The 21,030-nt window shown below is 42.1% G+C and overlaps 1 long non-coding RNA gene across 1 annotated transcript; it reads left to right on the plus strand.

The window, feature by feature from the left end:
* Positions 1-696: 696 nt before the first annotated feature.
* LOC308495751 lies at positions 697-18,828 on the plus strand. Its single transcript, XR_013993048.1, has 3 exons — positions 697-774; positions 1,202-1,427; positions 16,356-18,828. It is a non-coding gene; the product is annotated as an uncharacterized lncRNA (long non-coding RNA).
* The last annotated feature ends 2,202 nt before the right edge of the window (positions 18,829-21,030 follow it).

The raw sequence follows: 21,030 nt of genomic DNA on the forward strand, positions 1-21,030 counted from the left end.
TCCAAACAAAGTCAGAGAAAATCAATCGAGCTCATTAATTTGCCTCTAAAGTATAATTTTTATCCAGGCAGATTCCCGAGATTGATAGGAAATGAAAGCTTACTAAATAGTATAATTTTGGAAAATGATGTTAGTGAATAAATTACTTTTAAAATGTTAGTTAGTTCAGGACATTTGCATCTCTCCCCATTTTTGGTTTTACATGATTGTATTTTTCCTCCCGCGGTTTTCATAGAGTTAATCTGATCTACCAGTCTTTAAGCAAAGTGTTTTTGAAGCTTTATGATTTAGACAACGCTATTTTTTATAAAATTTCTTGTCAGAATTCCCCTAAATAGTTTTTAATGAGGTAACTATTTATTATAAGATAACAACTTAAACCCAAAGGGTTAAGTACTCTGCATGTTCTGGCACTTGGTACATGTACTGTCTCCATTGTGCTCTGTGTTATTATCTCTGGAGGTCGCTTTCAGACAAGCTCTTCTTTCTAGTCTTTCTGATGTCCACAAAGGCATACATGTGAAATACAGCAGAGGGTTAACAACGTAGGGGTGAGGGTAGTATAACCCAAGAAGTGGCTAAAAAGATAAGGTGGTGAGCCTGAGGGGGTGTGTGGAAGACAGAAAGCGCAGAGCCCACGCCCAGCGCCTTGGTCACAGTGTTATATTATAAGCTACACGCCTGCGGAGCGGTTTCAGTTCAGTAGGGTCACCCACCAGGCTCCCTCCTTCTCCCCCAGAGGCTGTTGTTCTACATAACACTTCAGTCCTCAGGGTAATGAGGGCGCTACCCAAGGGCGGTGACTGCAAAGGCTTGAAAATATCTTGGTGGGATTTTTAAAAAATTCTAAACTCGTTTGCTATGTACGTCTCATGGCAATCCTCAAGAATCTTATTGGTTCAGCCATTGCAGAAGGCAGCAAGTATTATCTGTGAAGCCGTGGATGTCACTGGTAGCCCGTTTCCTCCCCTCCCTACTTTGAATTTCTTCTTAGTCTGGCGTCCCCATAGAAACATATGTGCTTGTTTAGGATAATTTGAAACCTATCCTTGTGCATGCTAGGTCTGCCCTGACGCATTTTCAATGTTAAAATGCTGTTTAATGGGAAATTTCTTTTACTATTTATTATGGCAGCTTGAAAAAAATGCAAGTCATTCAGGAAAAATAAAATTCAAAGCTTTGTGTTTTACAATCTTCACAGTGCTAATGAAAGACTGGCAGAGGCTAGAACCGATCTTCAGGCAAAGGAACAGCCCAAGGAGTTTCTCAGCACTGCTCTTAGGAGGGGAGTCCTTGAGCCACCATGTGTTGGAAGTTTGAATACTGAGTTACTCCTCAGTGGAAATCCTGCTCCAAGAGAAAATTTGGTGATTCCTAAGTCAACCGCACGGGCTTCAAATGACATCATGGGGTATTACTGTCCCAAGGTTAGTTATATTAGCTTCTTTCCCTTGCATTTCAGATTTCTTTCTTTTTTATTTCTTTGATATAATATTGTTTTGTTTTGTCTTATATATTCATTAGGGTGATATTGGTTAGTGAAATCATATGGGTTTCAAGTGTACATTTCCATAATACATCATGTATATATTTCACTGTGTGTTCACCATCCCGAGTCAGTTCTCCTTCCATCGCCATGTATTTGACCCCCTTTTCCCTCTTCTACCTCTCTCTCTCCCCCCTCACCCACTAAGTGTTGTCTGTGTCTATGAGTTTTTGTTTCTTTGTTTGTCGTTGATGAAATTTTGAGTTGTTTTATTGACTAATGCACACGAAGTAAAAGGCATACTATGTGTGCTAATATGCATAGAAAGGAGATAGAAATTTTACAATCTTTTTTTAAGTCCCTAGAGCTCTCATGTGTTAAGAGTTATTTATTATTATTTAATAAATGTAACTAAAGTGATACATTTAAAATGCTTGAAAATTTGCCTTTAAATTTTATTACAGATGTTAAATATCATTGCCTAATAACCAATGGTATGCTTTGAGATGCTTTGGCTTCTTAATTGGTTTTAGTTGGAGATGATTCATAAAAATTTTAAAGTTTTGTGCATCCCAGTTTTTCTTCCCCTAAGTGTAAGTGAATGATGGCCGGCCAAACACCGAACCACAAATGGATGTTTATTATTAAATGAAACAGATATAATCCTTTTTATTAATTCAGCAAACTTATAATACTGCAGAAAGATTAGTCTCTGTTTTTATGGTTAATCTTATCTTCTAACAAGAGAGTATATTCTTAATTTTTATTTTATTCATAGCACTATCTATTTCAGTGTTTTAAAATGAGTTGCTTCACAGTTGTACATATTCTAAATAGGGACATTAAGCAAATAATTGAATTTTTAAAATGAAGTTCACTTATGTCTATATGTCTTGACAGCATTTGGGTAATTGATGAGTAAGGTGGCAGTGCTAGGGAGTCTTTAAATCACAACTCGTTTTCTTCATGTGACGTGGTTGTTAAAAATACTCATTCTTGAGTTCTTGACCAGCAGGAGTTCTGTTCGGTTCTGTTTCATAATTTCCATCTCTTTGATAAAGTTCTCCTCCGGGTCATTAATTTTACTCCTGAACTCATTGAACTGCCTGTGAGTGTTGTTATATCTCAGTGACATTCTTCATGCTGTGACTTTGTTTTGTTTTACCCTCCAAAATGTTTGTTACATTTAAGCAACATGGAGAATACAGGAAGGAAAGCACAAATCATCTGCTAGGGAGAAAAAACCGAGAGTGGTTAGATGGGTGTGTGGGAGGGGGTTGGGGATAAGGGGAAAGGTGAAGGGATTTGGAAGCAGCTGGTAACCACAAGATGGCCTCAGGGTTTTTCTTTTGAAAATTAATTTGGGGAAGGTATTCTATAATGTTGTAAAGATTTTGTTGGGTATCCGATGGACATGCGTCCTATTTGGGAGACCACCTCAGGGATACTGTGGATACCTGATCATGGCATTGTACATCAGAAGCTAAACATTAATGAATGCCAACTATAATTTTATATATATAATGTGATGGTTCAGTGTGAGGTCGGAGGGATAGTGAATGGGGGCAGGGGGGTTCACAGTATGAGGGATATAAATGATGAACGTCTAAGTATTACCTTGTTTTGTACACCTGAAACTAATAAATAAATTAATTAATTAAAAAAAAAAAAAGAAAGAAAAAATATTCCAATCCAAAAAAAAAAAAAAAACAAATCATCTGCTCGGAACAATTGGTCTAATTTATATGCAGCATACAATATAGAAAATTAGTTTAAACCGGTTAGTAGAGGTCAAATTGAGGAGGGCTTTAAGTGAGTTTGATTTTTTTTTCTCTAGGCAGCAGTAGGCATAAAAAGGATAATGAAATAATTCTTTCATGGGGGAGTATATAATATGTGGCAGAGAGTCTGTTATCTCCTTTGTATTTGCAAAATTAAGTGAAGTATAATGTATGTCGTTAGTTTCAGGTGAACAAGCTTTTCCTGGTTCGTGCTACTCTTTGGCCCTAGAAGTAAATACTGTAAGTCTTTTGACTATTGACATATAGTATTTTATATAATATAGTATATAATATACTGAGCTTCTTGCTGGGGCTACAGCTGAAAATAGCTCAGCCCTGTTTCTCTTTGGCCATGACTCGACTGTGTTGAACTGGGTTATTTTAAGCTGAGGGCCAGATTGCTGATTGACAGGTGTTATATATGTGCCTGAAAGTCATCAAGAAGTGCTATTTTTTTTGGTTTGTTTGTTTCACTGTGCAGAAACTAGTTCTGGGTGTCTTCTTTTTTTTCAGTGAATGAGTATTATTATTTTTAACTCTTTTTTTATTATTAGTTTCAGGTGTACAAAACAATGTAATAGTTACACATTTATAATTTGTATGCCTCACATAATGATGACCCCTCTCCCCTCATCAACGACCCCTCTGACATCACATACAGCCATTACATTTCTACTGCCTCTATCCCTCAGGCTGTACTCTACTTCTTGTAAACATATATATACATACATGTATATGTGTGTGTGTGTATAACAATTGTAGTTAACATTAACATTCATTATTGTTCAGCTTCAGCTTCCGGTGTACAGTGCAGTTGTCAGGCATCTACATCATCTCTGAGGTGCTCTCCCTAATGAGACAAGTGTAATCAGATACCCTACAAAATCTTTACATTATTGATTACATTCACCAAATTGACTTTCGTATCCCCATGGCAATCTTGGGGTTATCGATTGTGCTTTGTAATCCCCTCACCTTCCCCCTTATTCCCACCCCCCTCCCATCTAGCAACCTTCAGTTTTTCCTCTGTGTCTCTGAGACTGTTTCTGATTAGTTCACTCATTTATTGTTTTCTTTAGATTCCACATATAAGTGAGATCATAAGGTATTTGTCTTTCTCTGTCTGACTTATTTCACTTAACGTAATGTTCTCTAGATCCATCCATATTGTTGCAAATGGTAAGATTTCCTTCTTCTTTATGGCTGCGTAATACTCCATTGTATAAATGTACCACAGTTTCTTAATCCAGTCCTCTACCGATGGGCATTTTGATTGTTTCCATGTCTTGGCTATTGTTATAGAGCTGCAATAAACATAGGGGTGCATACATTTTTTTGAATTAGAGTTTTGGATTTCTCCGGATCCATGCCTAGGAGTGGAATTGCTGGCTCATAAGGTAGTTCCAGTCTCAGATTTTTGAGATACCTCCAGACTGTTTTCCATAGTGGCTGCACCAATCTGCAGTCCCACCAACAGTGCACTAGCGTTCCCTTTTCTCCACATCCGCGCCAGCGCTTGTTGTTTGTTGATCTATTGATGATAGCCATTTTGACTGGGGTGAGGTGGTATCTCATTGTGGTTTTTATTTGCATTTCTCTGATGGTTAGTGAGGTTGAGCCTTTCTTCATATGTCTGTTTGCCATCTGTATGTCCTCTTTAGAAAAATGTCTCTTCATGTCCTCTGCCCATTTTTTAATTGGGTTGATTGTTTTTTCGGAGCTGAGTTCTGTGAGTTTTTTAATAAAGTTTGGATATATCAATGGCAGATATCTTCTCCCATTCAGTAGGACCCTTTTTTGTTGTAATGATGGTTTCCTTTACTGTGAAAAAAATGTTTAGTTTGATGTAATCCCATATGTATATTTTTTCTGTTACTTCCCTTGCCCAAGGGGATGTATCAGTAAAAATCTTACTCCGGGTAATATATGTAAAGTTGCTTCCTATATTGTCTTCTAGGAGTTTTATGGTATCAGATGTTACATTTAAGTTTTTGACCCATTTTCAATTTATTCTTGTATATGGTGTAAGGAGGTGGTCCAGCTTCATCTTTTTGCATGTGTCTGTCCAGGTTTCCCAGCACCATTTATTGAAAAGACTGTCTTTACCTCACCGTACATTCTTGCTTCCATTGTCGTAGATTAAATGGCCATATAGGCGTGGATTTATTTTTGTTCCGCTTGTGTGTTCACTGTTAACTTGTCTTCTGAGTCGCTGATTCGATTCTCTGACTCATCTAACCCACTGGTAATTCCTTCAAGCGTGTGCTTTATTTCACTTGTTGTATTCTTTAGTTCTAACTGGTTGTTCATTATGATTTCTCTATCCTTCTTTATGTCGTCACTAAGCTCTTTAAACATTCTTATCGTCAGTGTTCTGAACTCTGTCTCTGATAGATTGGTTACCTCTATTTCATTTGGTTCCAATTCTGGAGGTTTCTTCTGTTCTTTTATTTGGGACATGTTTCTTTGTTTCCCCATTCTGGTTGACTCTCCATGTTTGCTTCGATGTATTAGGTAGATCCCCTAGGATTCTCGGTCTTTGCTGGGTTATCTTATGTAGTGTGTGTCCTTTATATCTGACTTGCACCACTTCCCTATTCTCCTGTGCGTGTGCTCCAAAGGTGACCCTGGTGTTGTGTATATTGTCCTGTGTAAAGTTGAACTTTCATTGCTTTTGGCTGGTCAGTAGGTGGGGTTGCTCCTAGGCTGCCTAGTTGTGAGACTTAGCTCTGCCCTCGGTGGATGATCTGCTGCGTGAGGGTTGACCACTCCAATTAGACTTGGCCTCTATGGGCTCTTGTGCCTGTAGAGAATTCCCTCTGGGTGTGTCACTTGTAGGTCAAACCCAATAATACTCTGGTTGGGTCTGGAGTTGGTGTCAGGAGGTGTTGAATCTTGTGACTCTTGGGCTGGGCCCTGGTGTAGGGCAATTTCAGAACAAAGCCAATCACCAAGCACAACAGCAACAACAAAGTCAAAACCAAATACACTCACGTGTGAAAACAACCAGTAACCCACACTCAACACAGGCAAAAATATCAAAGATACAAAAACAAAACAAAACAAAAAACGCAGCGCCAGTCTTGGCTTAAGCCCACCAAGTAATCTCCAGGCCGTCCTCTGCTGTACCAGAGAGTCCTCTGTGTATTGTTCAGGCAGAGCCGGTCACCTGGTGCCCAGAGTGACCCTGGGACGGCAGATGTAGATGAGTGGGGCTATCGGGTCTGGATGGTAGTTTCTACAAAGTCAGTGCAGTTTCTGCTCTTGCCTGCACATATGCGCACTGAGAGTAACACAACCAGCCCTGTGCCCAGGTCTCCTGAGTCTTAGGTCACTCCTTCCGTGTGTGTGTGTGCGTGCGTGCATGTGTGCGTGTGTGGTGGGAGATTTCTGAGCTGCTGAAAGCCCAGAGCTGCGACTGCTGCCTACTGCTAACCCCTGGGCATGTCTCCACAGTTGTAATTGCCCTGCCCTGGGCAGATCAGAGAAGGTGGGGACTGGGGATGGAGGAGTCTTCTCTCTCTCAGCCCAGCAGTGTCACACACTTCCCAGCTTCTTCCCTGGGTTGCAGTAGCTACAAACCGGGTCCTCCCAGATCCTGAGCACTATGGGTCCTCTGTAATCTGACACTACTCCTCAGATCAGGGGCCAGCGTGAGTCTCTGGAAGGGTGGGGGTAGGATTGGGAGAGTTGGGGGAGGGGCCCAGGTATGGTGTTTACTTCCTTTGTCCTACCTAGGGCCCAGCTGGAGGTCTCAGCTGAGGTGACTGCCTCAAACTCTGATATGCTGCTCTCTGGGCAGGGAGATGAGCTGTGGGACACAGGGAAAGAGCCCACCTCCTGGCTCTTGTGGTCTCTGTTCTGTCCTGGGACCACCTGCACCTCCGCAGCCATGGATGCGGGCCACGTCTCCCTTCCCACTTCCCCTGCTCGCCCAGTTTGCCCACCTTCAAGTCATCCTCCTACAAGTCTCTTAGCTGTTCTGTGTGATGAGCAGAGAGCATGACTGCTGTTTTGAAATCTCGGTCACAGAGATCACAATCTTCCGTAACTTTGACTTGGTTTCTGGAGAAGTGTCATCTTCTCTCAGTGTTAACCATGTCACCTTGCTTCTTCATGCTGCTGAGTGGCTTGTTCCTCTACAGGCACATTTGAAGTAGTGAATACTTTCTTATGTAGGTACATTTCGATTTGAACAATTAAACAGGTATATAGTTAGAGGTCTTTCTTTTGTTTTCAGTAGATGGTACAAGAGTGTAGTTTCTGTTTTCTCCCACAGGTGCTCCTTGAGTATGGGGGATCCAGGGGCGGGGGCTTAGCTGTGGGTGTGGGAGTCCAAGCCTGGGTGACCAGGGAGATGGGTGTTGCAACTGCATCCAGGTCTCCAGGGTCTCTGGTCACCACCACCAAGCAGGTGGGGGAAGTGGGTGGTTGAGGGGAGCGTGTTCTTGAGCCCGCTGAGCTGCTACCTGGTTCCCTATGTCTACTGGTAGCACTGTGTGTGGTCGTGAGACTGGAGAATTGTTTCTGCTGCTGCTACTGGTCCCTGATGGTGCCAGCACTGCTGCATCTGGAGAGGGGTGGGGAGATGCTGCTGCTGCCCCACTTAGCTTCCCCTGGGCAGTGATGTGGGAGCTGCACCCCGTCCCCTCCACCACCACTGCCTTTGCTGGGGCTTCAGGCTCAGCCTTGTCCCCCTGGAACTGCAGCTGTGGGCTGTCCCTGTGCTTTCCTCCATCCTGCCTCCCTTTCACATCCAGTGCACCCTCCTTCCCTTTTACAGATGCGTGGTGTTTTAAGGAATCGTAGTGTGTTGAGCAGAAGATCCTTTCTTGGGCTATAGATGCCCGATGAGTTGTAGATATCGTGGAGATAGAAAGGGGTTGTCTCTCTTGACATGATGTTTACATCATTCCAAAGAATATCCATTTTGATCAATGCAGGGTGGTTTGTGGTTTTGATGGTGTTTTGTGGCCTCCTTTTTTTTTTTCAGTTTTATTTTATTTTTACATCCCTCACAACGTGAACCCCCCTCCCCCCATCCACCACCACCCCGACCTCACACCGAGCCATCACATTATACACATAAATTTATAGTTGGCATTCATTAATGTCCAGTCTCTGGTGTACAATGCCATGACCAAGCATCCACCGCATCCCTGAGGTGGTCTCCCAAACAGGACACATGTCCATCGGACACCCAACAAAATCCCCAAACACTATTGAGTAAGTTCCCCAAAGTAATTCTCAAAAGACCCTGAGGCCATCCTGTGGTCACCAACCGCCCCCCAATCCCTTCACCCTTCCCCCCATCTCCAACCCCCTCCCACATCTAACAACTGTGGCCTTCTTAATGCAGAGAAACATAGCACAGGCCTGTGCTAAATGGGGCTCCAACCTTGTGTTTTCATTTAGCTTCCCCTTAATAAATCATAGGAGAACAAAGCCAAGGATTTTCGGACAGCCCTTCGGCTAAATGGAGTCCAAGTCCTTCAAAGTGGTGAACCTGGAGGAAGGACTGGGTACAAAAAGAAAGTGAATGGCCAACGCTTCTGTAAATTCTTAAGCATGATGCACAATTAAAATGTTCTCAGTGGTTTCACCACAGAAATCAGAAGATGAAAGAGTGTAAAGGCAGAAGCAATGAGAGAGAATATGCTTGTGGACATTTTTCCTTTAATTATTTTTTGGTAGGAAAGAGGTGTTTAGTTTTCAGTATTTCCTCATAAATTGGAAAATTGTTTATGTTAAAGTCAATGCCCTCATTCCAAGGCCAACGTTGTTCCCTTGTGAGGCGTTGGGTTGCCCAATCATGCAAGGCTGAATAAGAGATGGAAAAGCCCCACTCTGTCAAGATCCAGAGATAAGTGTCCCAAATCACTAGGGAACACTGGAAAGACTTCTGATGCAGTTGTGATGATGTGAGGTTGGACACAAGTGCACTAGATGGTAAAGAGAAATCTGTTTTGTGTTTCCAATTTCGCTATACTTAACCCCCACCATGAATAATACCTGTGTTGGTTTATATTGGTCAGCCAAATTTGATTCTGAGGAAAAGACAAGTCATTTTAAGGAAGAATTTCCTCAACTTGAGTTTGCTTTCTTTAACTCATGATTTTCTCCTTCAAGTTCCCTTTTCTGTGTTTAGAAATGTTTATGCTTTATAAATTGAGTGTGTTTGACTACTGCTAATAGGACTTGTGATGTTAATCTGTCTTTATTTTTAATAATGACTTTAAAGATAATACTTGAGTTAGAAAGCTACTATTTTGTTTCTCATGCTTTAACATTATTGAGCTACATGACAAAGTTTTGCATATTCATTTTCTTTGAGTTGTACTCAGAAATTGATGGAATTTTCCGGAATATGAGGTAGTAGCTGGCATAGCAGGCTAGCCTCAATAGGGAGACTTATCCCATTCCTGGCCCGCAGCTCCTTGGTTTGGTGACCTCAGGTGACCTATATAATCTCTGTGAGTCTTGGTTGCCTCTTATGCAAAATTAGGGACTTTCACTAAATCAGTGACTTTCAGACCTGAAAAATATTCTTTTTATCAAAGAATAGTACCGTTCTTTGAGAAAATTTTTTTTGTGTAATTACTGTGTTTACCCAAAAATAAGACCTAGCCGGACAATCAGCTCTAATGTGTCTTTTGGAACAAAAATTAATGTAAGATCCGGTCACATCACGTCACATCATATCATATGTCATACGCGGTCTTATATCATAGTAAAATAAGACCGGGTCTTAATTAATTTTTGTTCCAAAATGCATTAGAGCTGATTGTCTAGCTAGGTCTTATTTTCGGGGAAACACGGTATATAAAAACAGAGACCAAGGGTGGCCACATGCCTCAGTTGGTTAGAGTGCAAGTTCTTAACAACAAGGTTGTGGGTTCGATTCCCACATGAGCCAGTGAACTGCGCCCTCCACCGCTAGATTGAAAACAATGGCTTGAACTTGGAGATGAACCATGGTGGGCAGCCGGTTGGCCCAGTGGTTGGAGCACTGTGCTCATAACACCAAGGTTGACAGTTCCATTCCCACATAGACCCGTGAGAAGCAATGGGTTGAGCTTGGAATTGGGCTGCTGGTGGGGAGCCTGTTGGCTCAGTGGTTGGAGCGAGGTGCCCATAACACCAAGGTAACCGGTTCAAGTCCCACATTGGCCAGTGAGATGCACCATCCACAACTAGATTGAAAAAAAGAACAATTTGACATCCTGGAAAAGCAAACTGTTCCTCAGTAGTCCCCAATTAACACAAAACAAACCAAAGCAGAGACGTGTAGAGCTACCTAGCTAAAGGAGGGATGCAGACTCCTAAGCTGTGCTATCCCGTGGGTGTCCCCAGTGGAACCTGAGCTTTCTCCGAGACGTAGTCTAGTAAGAACTGCCAGTAATGAGAAAATCCTTCTAGTTGAAATCCTTTGAATTAAAGTTTGCTGATACATTTTTTTGTGTATAATTGTCTCACCTTTCTATATATTTGATAAATGGAAAAGTATAATAAGACTGCAGATATGTTGTCCTTATTAATGTTGGACTTCAAGCTACTTCCACCATCTGAACACACTCCTCACCTAGAAATAAACATACCGTGTTTCCCAAAAATAAGACATAGCTGGACCATCATCTCTAATGTGTCTTTTGGAGCAAAAATTAGTATAAGACCTGGTCTGATATTATTTTATATTACATAAGACCCATTCTTATATTATGTTAAAATAAGACCGGGTCTTATATTAATTTTTGCTCCAAAAGTCGCATTAGAGCTGATGGTCCAGCTACATCTTATTTTCAGGGAAACACGACAGAAAGTGCTGAAGTAAATATTTAAGAAAAGAGCTGTTTTGGGGGAAAATAATAACGCTACATTGGTAGTTCCTTAATTCAAGTCGTGTAAAAATGTGATTTACATTTTATATTGTTGATTAACAATAACTTAAAACTGTTTCATGAAAGTCCTCTCCCTTCCTATGGTATTTAGTTATTGATTTTACACGGCCTGTCTGGTGATGTTGTTGTCACATTATTCACGTTATAAGCCCTTTCTATCAAGCCATTCACAAAAAAAAGTGTTATGCAAATATTGGAAAACAAATTTGTCTTCCCCTGTCGGTGCCTGCCGACGAGAAGAAGAGTCCCTGAAGTGGGGAGTGAGGATTGAGAAAAAATAGAAGAGAGACAAAGATGGGATCGGGAGGGCAGGCAATTCTAAGTAGACTGCCGCAGTTCTAAGTAGACTGCTTCAGATCTAAGTAGAATGCCTCAGCTCAAGTTTATTTTTGCAGCTTATATACTCTGGGCATCAAAAAGTAACAGAACTGTCTGCCATCTAGTAGTTACAATAAAGGTAATACACAAGGGCCTGTTTTTTGGCCAGCTCCACACTTCCTGACCTTGTCTAGTTCTGTGTTCTCAAAGTAGCAAGTTTTGCCTTGCTGGGAGCACAAACCACTCAAGGAAGTCAAAGGTTCAACATTTCACAAAACAACACCTGCTAGCACTTTAGCACGGTTTCCCACATTCCCCCTAAATTTGTACAAGGATTGGCTGTCACATTGTTGTCACCATAGTGTCTATTAGTTTCTGGATATTATTTTAAGCACTACTTTGGACATTTTGTGAGAGGATAGCTTTCAGAAGAAAGGTTTCAGTAAGACCACTCTAGACTGGGACACTTGTAATATAGTTTGAAATACTCCCACACATTTCATAATTAAATAGACTATAACTACAGCTATTTTAGTGTTTCGAAAATTGGACCTGATTTCTAAGGAACAAAGTCACATTTAAAAATTATATATTATTTTTTGTTTCTAACTCTACAAAGTCATAAATGAGAAAGTAAATTTGAAAACTGGCTCTAGGTCATACTTTATTCAAGCAGCTTTTCGGAAATCTTTCTGTGCATACGAATACGGTAATGTTTCAGTCATAGACTGCAAAATCGTTTTGGTTATTGTTTCTGTCAGTAGAATTTTCACATGACGGCACAGTACCACTTTCATCATTTTATGTCTTTAAGGTTCTATGCTGAAAAATGAAGAGCCTAGAATACACCTTAAGATTACTTTTCTAGAAGTGCAAGAATGGAAAGCTCATTTTAAGGAAAAGTCCATTAAAGTAAAAACAAAGAACAAGAAACATTTATAAAGGACAATTTTTCTAAAAATTGCAAAGTAATGCATTCAGTGTAAAATATGACTTGACTTGTTTAAACTTCATTGTACCAATCAAATCAAACGTCACTCTTTTGAAATTATGTATCTTAGGTAGACCAATATCAATTGCACTGTTGGTCAGATTAATCTAAATAGCATCTCATATAGATGGTCTCTATTATGTACAATCAAAATAAGCAGTAATTTATGTTATTCATTTTTAAACTTTTTTGTATTTATATAAATCATACGTTAAGTCTATTCTCTAAAGGCATTATTTAAAGAGCACATTTCATAAGATATATCATTTCTACAATAAAGTCTCTTGTTTACCTTAAATGCTATAATAAGATTTGATTTATTTCAGTCGCTGCTGGAGTACCAGGAAAAAAAAACTAAAGAACTATACAAAGACGGTATGTTGCCAAAATGTATTAATTCAAGTTAGATATCATTGATTTCTGGAATAAAATGTAAATATTAAATGGCATCCCTTTCCATGTTCTGATAATAGATACTACATTAAATATTTTCTTGGCCTTAGCAAATAAAAAAGGTGAAAGCATAAACATTCATAGTGAAGACAAGGTCATATGAGTAATATCTCAAGAGTCTATGTATCTCTTTTTATTTCTGGCCTGTCCCCTTCCTTTCTTCTGCCATCCCTATGGAACTTTCCACCTGCACGTTGAAAACGGGGCTTCATCAACTTTTATGTTTTTGCCAGTGATATGAGGCCCAATAACCAGACTTATCTAGTGATACTTAAGCAATTACTGTTCATATATGGTGTTTCCCCGAAAATAAGACCTAACCGGAAAATAATACCTAATGTGTCTTTGGGAGCAAAAATGAATATAAGACCCGGTCTTATTTTTGGGGAAATACGGTACCTCCTAGAAGGGCCAAGCTACCATATTTCCCCGAAAATAAGACCAGGTCTTATATTAATTATAGCTCCAAAAGACGCATTAGGGCTTAATTTCTGGTTAGTCTTATTTTTGGAGGAAACACTGTAGCTGTCACCTGATGGGTGACATTTAAATCTCCAGTCATTTACTTTGTCATTAGTTTACCATGTACCCTCAGGAGAAACTCCACATTGCTTTGCATGGAATGAAAACACCCAAATCAATGTAGTTCTCACCAAACATCTCAGCCTATATCTTGCTACCAACCCTCGTTTGCCCCTTTGCTCTAGCATCTAGCTAAACCAGACTACTTCTCGTTCCGTAGTCTTCTCCCCCACACTAGTCTTCGCATCTGCGTCTTCCCTCTCTCTGGCATCCTCTGTCCTTGTCCTTCAGGCATCAACATCCATGTCACCTCCACCAGAGAGCAGACAATCAATACTGGGATGTCCCTTTTGTGGGTCCCACTCGCGTCCTGTTGTGCATTTGTATGGTATAGGGGCCTCTGAATGGAAATTGCCTGTTCATCTGTTCCTTCAGCTTATAGTAGATGATGGGTCAGGGCTGGACCGTGTCATCTTCGTCTTGTAACTTCAGTGCTTGTCGTACGACCTTGTTTATAAATGAATGAAGGATGAGACAACCAGAAGCTCTGATACTTGGCCACAATAGCAGTCAAGTCAGTGTGCAGCCGTGGGCAAACTGTATTGAATATGATCTCCTGTTGTGAGCTGTGGCCTCATCTAGAGGTTTTCTCATTCTTCTTAACACTTATACTTAGTTGTATTTTAAAGAACATAATTCTGTCTTTTTCTTTCCAGTTCCTGCTGAATTTGAATCTGAATTCAATCGAAAAGTTCCTCTATCACCTATTGATAATCTACTTGAGAATATAAAACTAGAAATCGTCTACGATTTGAAAAAAAAGTATAAGCTCTAAAATATAAATAGTACAAGTGTATTTACTGGGCTGTTTAAACAACATGTTAATTGTATCCCAAAATATATGGCATGTGAAATCCTTATTACAGGAAAATATTTTTGTATCATATGTTGTGGGGACAGAGCCTGTGGGGACAAAACCCCAAAAAACAGTTTCCAGGCTCTCGGCCTCACATAGAAAGGTGCTGGCTCGGGTAGTAAATGGCCATAAACTGTGATCAGATGCCAGCAGCTGTGGCTAGTTGGCCGTCAGCTGTAACCCGTAAGCCATTGGCCACTAATATAACGGCTGTGGCTATGCTAGCAAAAAGGAATGGGGGCTAGCAAGAAGATGGTGGCTGGCAAGCGCGGACTGCTGTTAGGCAGATTATGTAGATCCTACTTCCTGTGTCTCCAGCCCAGCCGCCAGCGAGAATATATTGGTTTGACTCCCCTACTTATGGCTCCATGGGTGTTCCTTTTTGGCCTCACCGTGTCCTGCATTCTTTGGCGGGGAGCGGGAGCTGAGACCCTGCACGACAAATGGCGCAGCGAGCAGGGTACCCCGCACGACAGAGCCCCAGAGAGCAGTTTCCAGGCTCTCGGCCTCACGTGGAGGGGTGCTGGCTCAGGTAGTAGATGGCCATCAACTGTGGTTGGATGGCCGTCAGCTGTGACTAGTTGGCCGTCAGCTGTAACCAGTGAGCCACTGGCCACTAATATAACTGCTGTGGCTACACTAACTGTCGGTGCCTGCCGACGAGACGAACAGTCCCTGAAGTGGGGAGTGAGGATTGAGAAAAAAGAAGAGAGACAAAGATGGGATCGGGAGGGCAGGCAATTCTAAGTAGACTGCCGCAGTTCTAAGTAGAATGCCTCAGCCCAAGTTTATTTTTGCAGCTTATATACTCTGGGCATCAAAAAGTAACAGAACTGTCTGCAATCTAGTAGTTACAATAAAGGTAATACACAAGGGCCTGTTTTTTGGCCAGCTCCACACTTCCTGACCTAGTCTGGTTCTGTGTTCTCAGAGTAGCAAGTTTTGCCTCGCTGGGAGCACAAACCACTCAAGGAAGTCAAAGGTTCAACATTTCACAAACAACACCTGCTAGCACTTCAGCACGGTTTCCCACAGGTCCCCCTTTTTTATATAAAATTAACACAAGGGTTGCGCCTGGCTTAGGTGGTTGGTACAGATATGTCCATTTACCCGTCATAGGAGACCATCCCTCTAGCGAACGGTTCCTGTCTTAGGTTATGTACATTCTTACCAAATCCTTACCCATCTTTGGCTGCCGACCCATTGTAGGGGCTTTATACACGGGTGTCAGCGACACGGTGGACCTGGGCAGATAATCTCAACTCATGAACCTTTGTTTGGAGATCGATGAAGCCCTTGAGTATTACCTTTCTGAGCAACGGAGTAAACCACATGAATAGAGGAACACCAACAAAGATTATTACAAAAGGCAGTAGCAAATGGAACAGAGCTAGAAAGGAGGGGAATTCTCCTCTGAGGTCCGAGTACCAAGGACCTGAAATGTTAACAGGTACCATAATGAAAGAGGGTCGGTGGAGAACTACAGCTCTACTTTTGTCATTTGACCAATTGATGCTATTACTTAGGTTACACTGTATACAAGATACATTAAACTGGACCCTGTCAATATGGGTGATGTTAAAATTTCCAATCATAAGCACATATGGAGCCTTGACACAAGCAGTGGTATTGCCTTCTACCTTGCCTCGTCCCTCGTCCATTCTCATAGTCACTGTATCCACTGCTCCCACTAGTTTCCAAATATGTCTTTGGGGCCGGGAGGTATACCATAATCCCACAACCACTCCAGTCTTAGTCCCGTGTTGGACATCAGCACCTGTGTCATGGCCTCCGGACCATCTATAACAGCTTGATTAAACCCAGGGACACTATATTCCCCGGGTTCTTTATAACATTGTCTCCAAAGGATGGATCTGCTATTTTTTCTGTTCTCCTCACTGCAAGGATCATGGGCTTGTGGTGGAGGTGGGTTTTTATCCCTGATGTTTTTCCATCCTGCTGGCTGATGGAATGTGACACTCTGTCCTAGGTTGTCTCCGTGAATTGTCTGGCTGCCCACACGGAAACATCCAGTAACGCTGACATTATCGCGAAGCATATGAGGAGTCCTATGCCCAAGCCGCTATGATTGAATCCAACAGCTTGTAGGACGGCAGGAGCGAATGGATGTCCTAACAGCCTAGTGTCATTTGTCCCACCAATGACTTCAGGCCCGTTCCACACAGTGGGGTGTAGCATGGGAGGGTCAGGAACATATGCCCAGTATGTCTCACCCTGAGGCATCTGCGCAACCAGCAGGATCTCGAAGACGCTCATCAGCAAGCCACACCAACCTCTCAGGCAGCCACCGCGCACCTCCATTGTCCTGTGAATAAACACAAACATGCCCTCGTCCCCAAATTAGGACTGGGTCTGGCCCATGCCACTGGTTAGTAACTGGATCCTGCCATCTCACTTGGGCATAATCTTGTTGAGTGTTAGGATGCCAGAAGCGATCTGCGGCAGATCTGCCACGCGCATCCAGGTTTAAAAAATTTAGAACAAAGAGTGTGATTAAGGATTGTATGTGGGGAGACAGGGTAGACTCTAACGCCGCTGCCACACATTCTTGACATAGAGTAGGGCTATTAGCCATACCTTGAGGCAGCACCAGCCATTGATATCTCTTCATAGGTTCTTGTAAGTTACTTAAAGCAAACCTTTTACAATCCTTGGGGCACAATGGTATGGTATAAAAACAATCCTTTAAAGCCAGGATTCTCTTATATGTGTTTTGGGGTATAGCAGAAGGATTAGGCAATCCCGGTTGTAAAGCCCCCATGAGCTCCATAGTCTCATTTATTTTTCTCAAATCTTGTAACAACCTCCATTTACCTGATTTTTTCTTAATTACAAATATGGGAGAGTTCCATGGAGAGTTAGAAAGTGCTGTATGTCCCTTATCGAGTTGCTCCTGTTCCAGCAACCTTCCAGCCTGTATCTTTTCTGATGATAGGGGCCACTGTTCTACCCAAACAGGTGTGTCGCTTTTCCAAGTGATAGCATCTGCATGGGGTACAGGAGGAGTAGTGACCCCCGTTAAAAATATCCCAAGCCAGCTCTCTGTGGTAAGGGCGAGGGAAAGATAGGCTCTTTTCTCCCTTGTCCAGAGGGACCTGAGCCATCTCTAGGCAGGAGTCCCTGATGGAACATCATCTTAGTGACCTGTTGATTAGGGCTGTACAGGTAAACTCCCATCTGACTCATGACACGTCTGCCCCATAGATTGACAGGCAATCCTGCCACTATGTATGGTTGAAAGGATCCTTCATGTCCCTCTTGATCTTTCCACAACAATATATCACTGCTCTGTTGTGGTGACTGAGATTGTCCTATGCCTTGTAACTGGGTGACTGTTTGCTGCTTTGGCCAGTGGCTAGGCCACTGATCTGCAGTTAAAACAGAGACATCGGCCCCCGTGTCTAAAAGGCCCATGAAGGAACGGCCATTAATGGATAGTGGTAATTCTGGCCTGGTGGTGAATGGCCTGGACCCAATAAGCATCCTATGAACCAAGGCCCGCGTCGCCTCGGGATTTACGGCCTGCGGTTTTACCCGCTTTGACATATGGAATTAACAATGATTGTGCTATGCGTGGGCCCTTATCGATCACTGAAATGCCTCCAGGCGAATGTGTCATAATCTTGATCTCTCCTGTATAATCCATATCCACAACTCCCGGAGCAACCTATATCCCTTTCATGGTAATACTACTCCTTCCTAGGATTAGTCCCACAGTCTGTGGAGGCAGAGGCCCAAAGACCCCTGTAGGAATAGCTCGCATTCCCATCTCAGGTGTTAGTACTGTGTAGGCGGCGCTACTGAGGTCCAATCCTGCGCTGCCTGGGGTTGGTCGGAAGAGTTCCTGAATGGATTTCCCTGGTGGGGGACCAACTGCGGCAGCGCCCCATAGCATTGTTGCGGGGCCACAGTAAGCTGGGAAGGCGGCCAGGCCGCTGTGCCAGGTGAGTGGCCGCAATAAGACTGCCACAACCACGCGTGCACCTGCCGGGAGTCCTCGCGGGCGCTCAGCTGCGCGGGTTTCTCCCGTGACGCCGTGGCCTCTGGCCTCCAGCGTCTCGCAGCCCGCCGGCTCGGGCAGCCCTGCCCCGGAGCTGGATATCGCATCCCCGCGCTTCACAGGCTCGCACTGTGGCTCCCACTCCTCGGCGGTGGCCGTCGTGGAGGCGAGGCCCGCGGCTCGTCCCAGGGATGCGGGGTGGCAGCAGGAGGGCCCGTCAGAGAAGTGACGGGCTCTTGGTCTCCTCCACCTTCGCCCCGCCCGGGACGGTGGCCTTGGGCCTCTTCCGGCCCCTCTGCCATGTCTCAGCCCCACTCTGCTGTCTTGTCACTGCACCGTCTACCACCCTCACTGGCCCCTCCCCATCTAGGCCCTCCTCATCCTGGGGGTCCAGTCTGTTTAGCACACTTTTTAACATTTGAGTAAAAGACATTCTGCTGTTACCCTGTCCCATGATTTTTTACTCCTGACCGTGGTATCTCACCGCACCCCTTACCTTATGCGACGCGTCTCAGCTCCATGCGGTGTCCTTCACTTTATCCCCAGTATTCAGGTCCCTGTTCGGGCGCCACTTGTCGGTGCCTGCCCACGAGAGGAACAGTCCCTGAAGTGGGGAGTGAGGATTGAGAGAAAAGAAGAGAGACAAAGATGGGATCGGGAGGGCAGGCAATTCTAAGTAGACTGCCGCAGTCTAAGTAGACTGCCTCAGATCTAAGTAGAATGCCTCAGCCCAAGTTTATTTTTGCAGCTTGTATCCTCTGGGCATCAAAAAGTAACAGAACTGTCTGCAATCTAGTAGTTACAATAAAGGTAATACACAAGGGCCTGTTTTTTGTCCAGCTCCACACTTCCTGACCTAGTCTGGTTCTGTGTTCTCAGAGTAGCAAGTTTTGCCTTGTTGGGGGCACAGACCACTCAAGGAAGTCAAAGGTTCAACATTTCACAAAGCAATACCTGCTAGCACTTCAGCACGGTTTCCTACAGGTTCGGATTGTCCGCGTTTGAGTTCGAGTTCGGGTTCGAGTTCAGAGATCAAAAATTCACGACCAAAACCATTGTCATCCTATGGTGACTGTAGTTACATGCAAAGCTGCACCTCCTTGGGGAGTAACAATAGAGGCTTAACAGTGGGGGAGGAAAAATAGGCTTCAGGAAAGTAATGCAAACATGTACTGAACACGCAAATAAGCCAATAACCATAACAATACATCAATAGCAGGTTAGACATTCATTTCAGGTACCCAAGGAACATTCTCTAGGATAGACATTGTGCTAGGCCATAAAAAAATTAAAATAAATTTAAAAGAAAAGAAATAACACAAATTATGTTTTCTGACAATATGGAATAAAAGCAGAACTAGCAGCAGAACAACACACTAATATATACTAATCGGTCAAAATATAAATCACAAAGGAAATCCTAAAAATAAAAAATATTTTGAAGTGAATAAAAATAAAGACAAAATAAATAAAGTTTTCTGATGCATCTAAAACAGTACTTAGAGGAAAATATACAGCTATAAAATATGTATATTAAGAAAAAGAAATATCTCAAGTCAATAATCTAACCTTTCCTCCTCAAATGCTGAAAAGAGAGGAACAAACTAAACCTAAAGAAATTGTGAAGGAAATAATATATATTAGGGCAGAAATTAGTGTAAGAGAGAAGAGAAAAATAATAGAGAAAAATCAATAAAAATGTCAGCAAAATTGATAAACATTTAGCTATATTGATCAAGAGAAAAAGAGAGAAGACTCAATTCTAGAATCATAATCAAAAAAGGGGGCATTACCTTACAGAAATAAAAAGATAATAAAGGAATACTATGAAAAACTGTACACCAACAAATAAGATAACTTGATGAAATAATAATTCCTAGACAGACACAAACTAACAAAGTTGACTCAAGAAGAAATAAACCGATTAAGTAAAGATATGAATAGGTAACGAAAAATGAGTCATAAAGAAATGCCCAGAAGTTCTCACTACTGAATTCTACCAAAGGTTAAAGAATTAATGCCAATTCTTCACAAACTATTCCAAAAGGTAGACGAGGGAACGTATCTCAACTCATTTTATGAGACCAGTGTTACACTGATTCCAAACCAAACACATCAAAAGAAAATATACCTAAAGGCTAATATTTCTTATGAAAGTGGATGTAAAAATCCTCAGCAAAATACTAGCAAATCATATTCAGCAAAATACAGAAAAAAAGCATATTCCATGACCATGTGAGATATCCCTGAAATACAAAGTTGATTTAAAACTCAAACATCACTTAATGTAACACATCATATTAATTAAACAAAAAACACTATCATGATCATTGCTACAACTTCAGTAAAAGCATTTAACAAAATTCAATGCCTTTTCATGAAAAACAAAACAAACAAAAAACAAAAACAATCAACAACAACAACAACAAAAATACCTCAACCAACTAAGCATGTGAGATAATTCTCTAAACCTGAAAAGAGCATCTATAGAACAGCTATAACTTGCATAATATTTAAGAGTGAAAGCCTGGATGCTTTCTTCCTAAGACAGTGAACTCGAAAGGATGACAACTGTGGCCAGTTCTATTCAATATTGTACTGAATATTTTATCCAGAGCAATTAGGTAAGACATGGAAATAAAAG

Source organism: Rhinolophus hipposideros, assembly GCF_964194185.1.
Source record: "Rhinolophus hipposideros genome assembly, contig: HAP1_SCAFFOLD_273, whole genome shotgun sequence".
In the NCBI taxonomy this organism is placed as follows: domain Eukaryota; kingdom Metazoa; phylum Chordata; class Mammalia; order Chiroptera; family Rhinolophidae; genus Rhinolophus; species Rhinolophus hipposideros.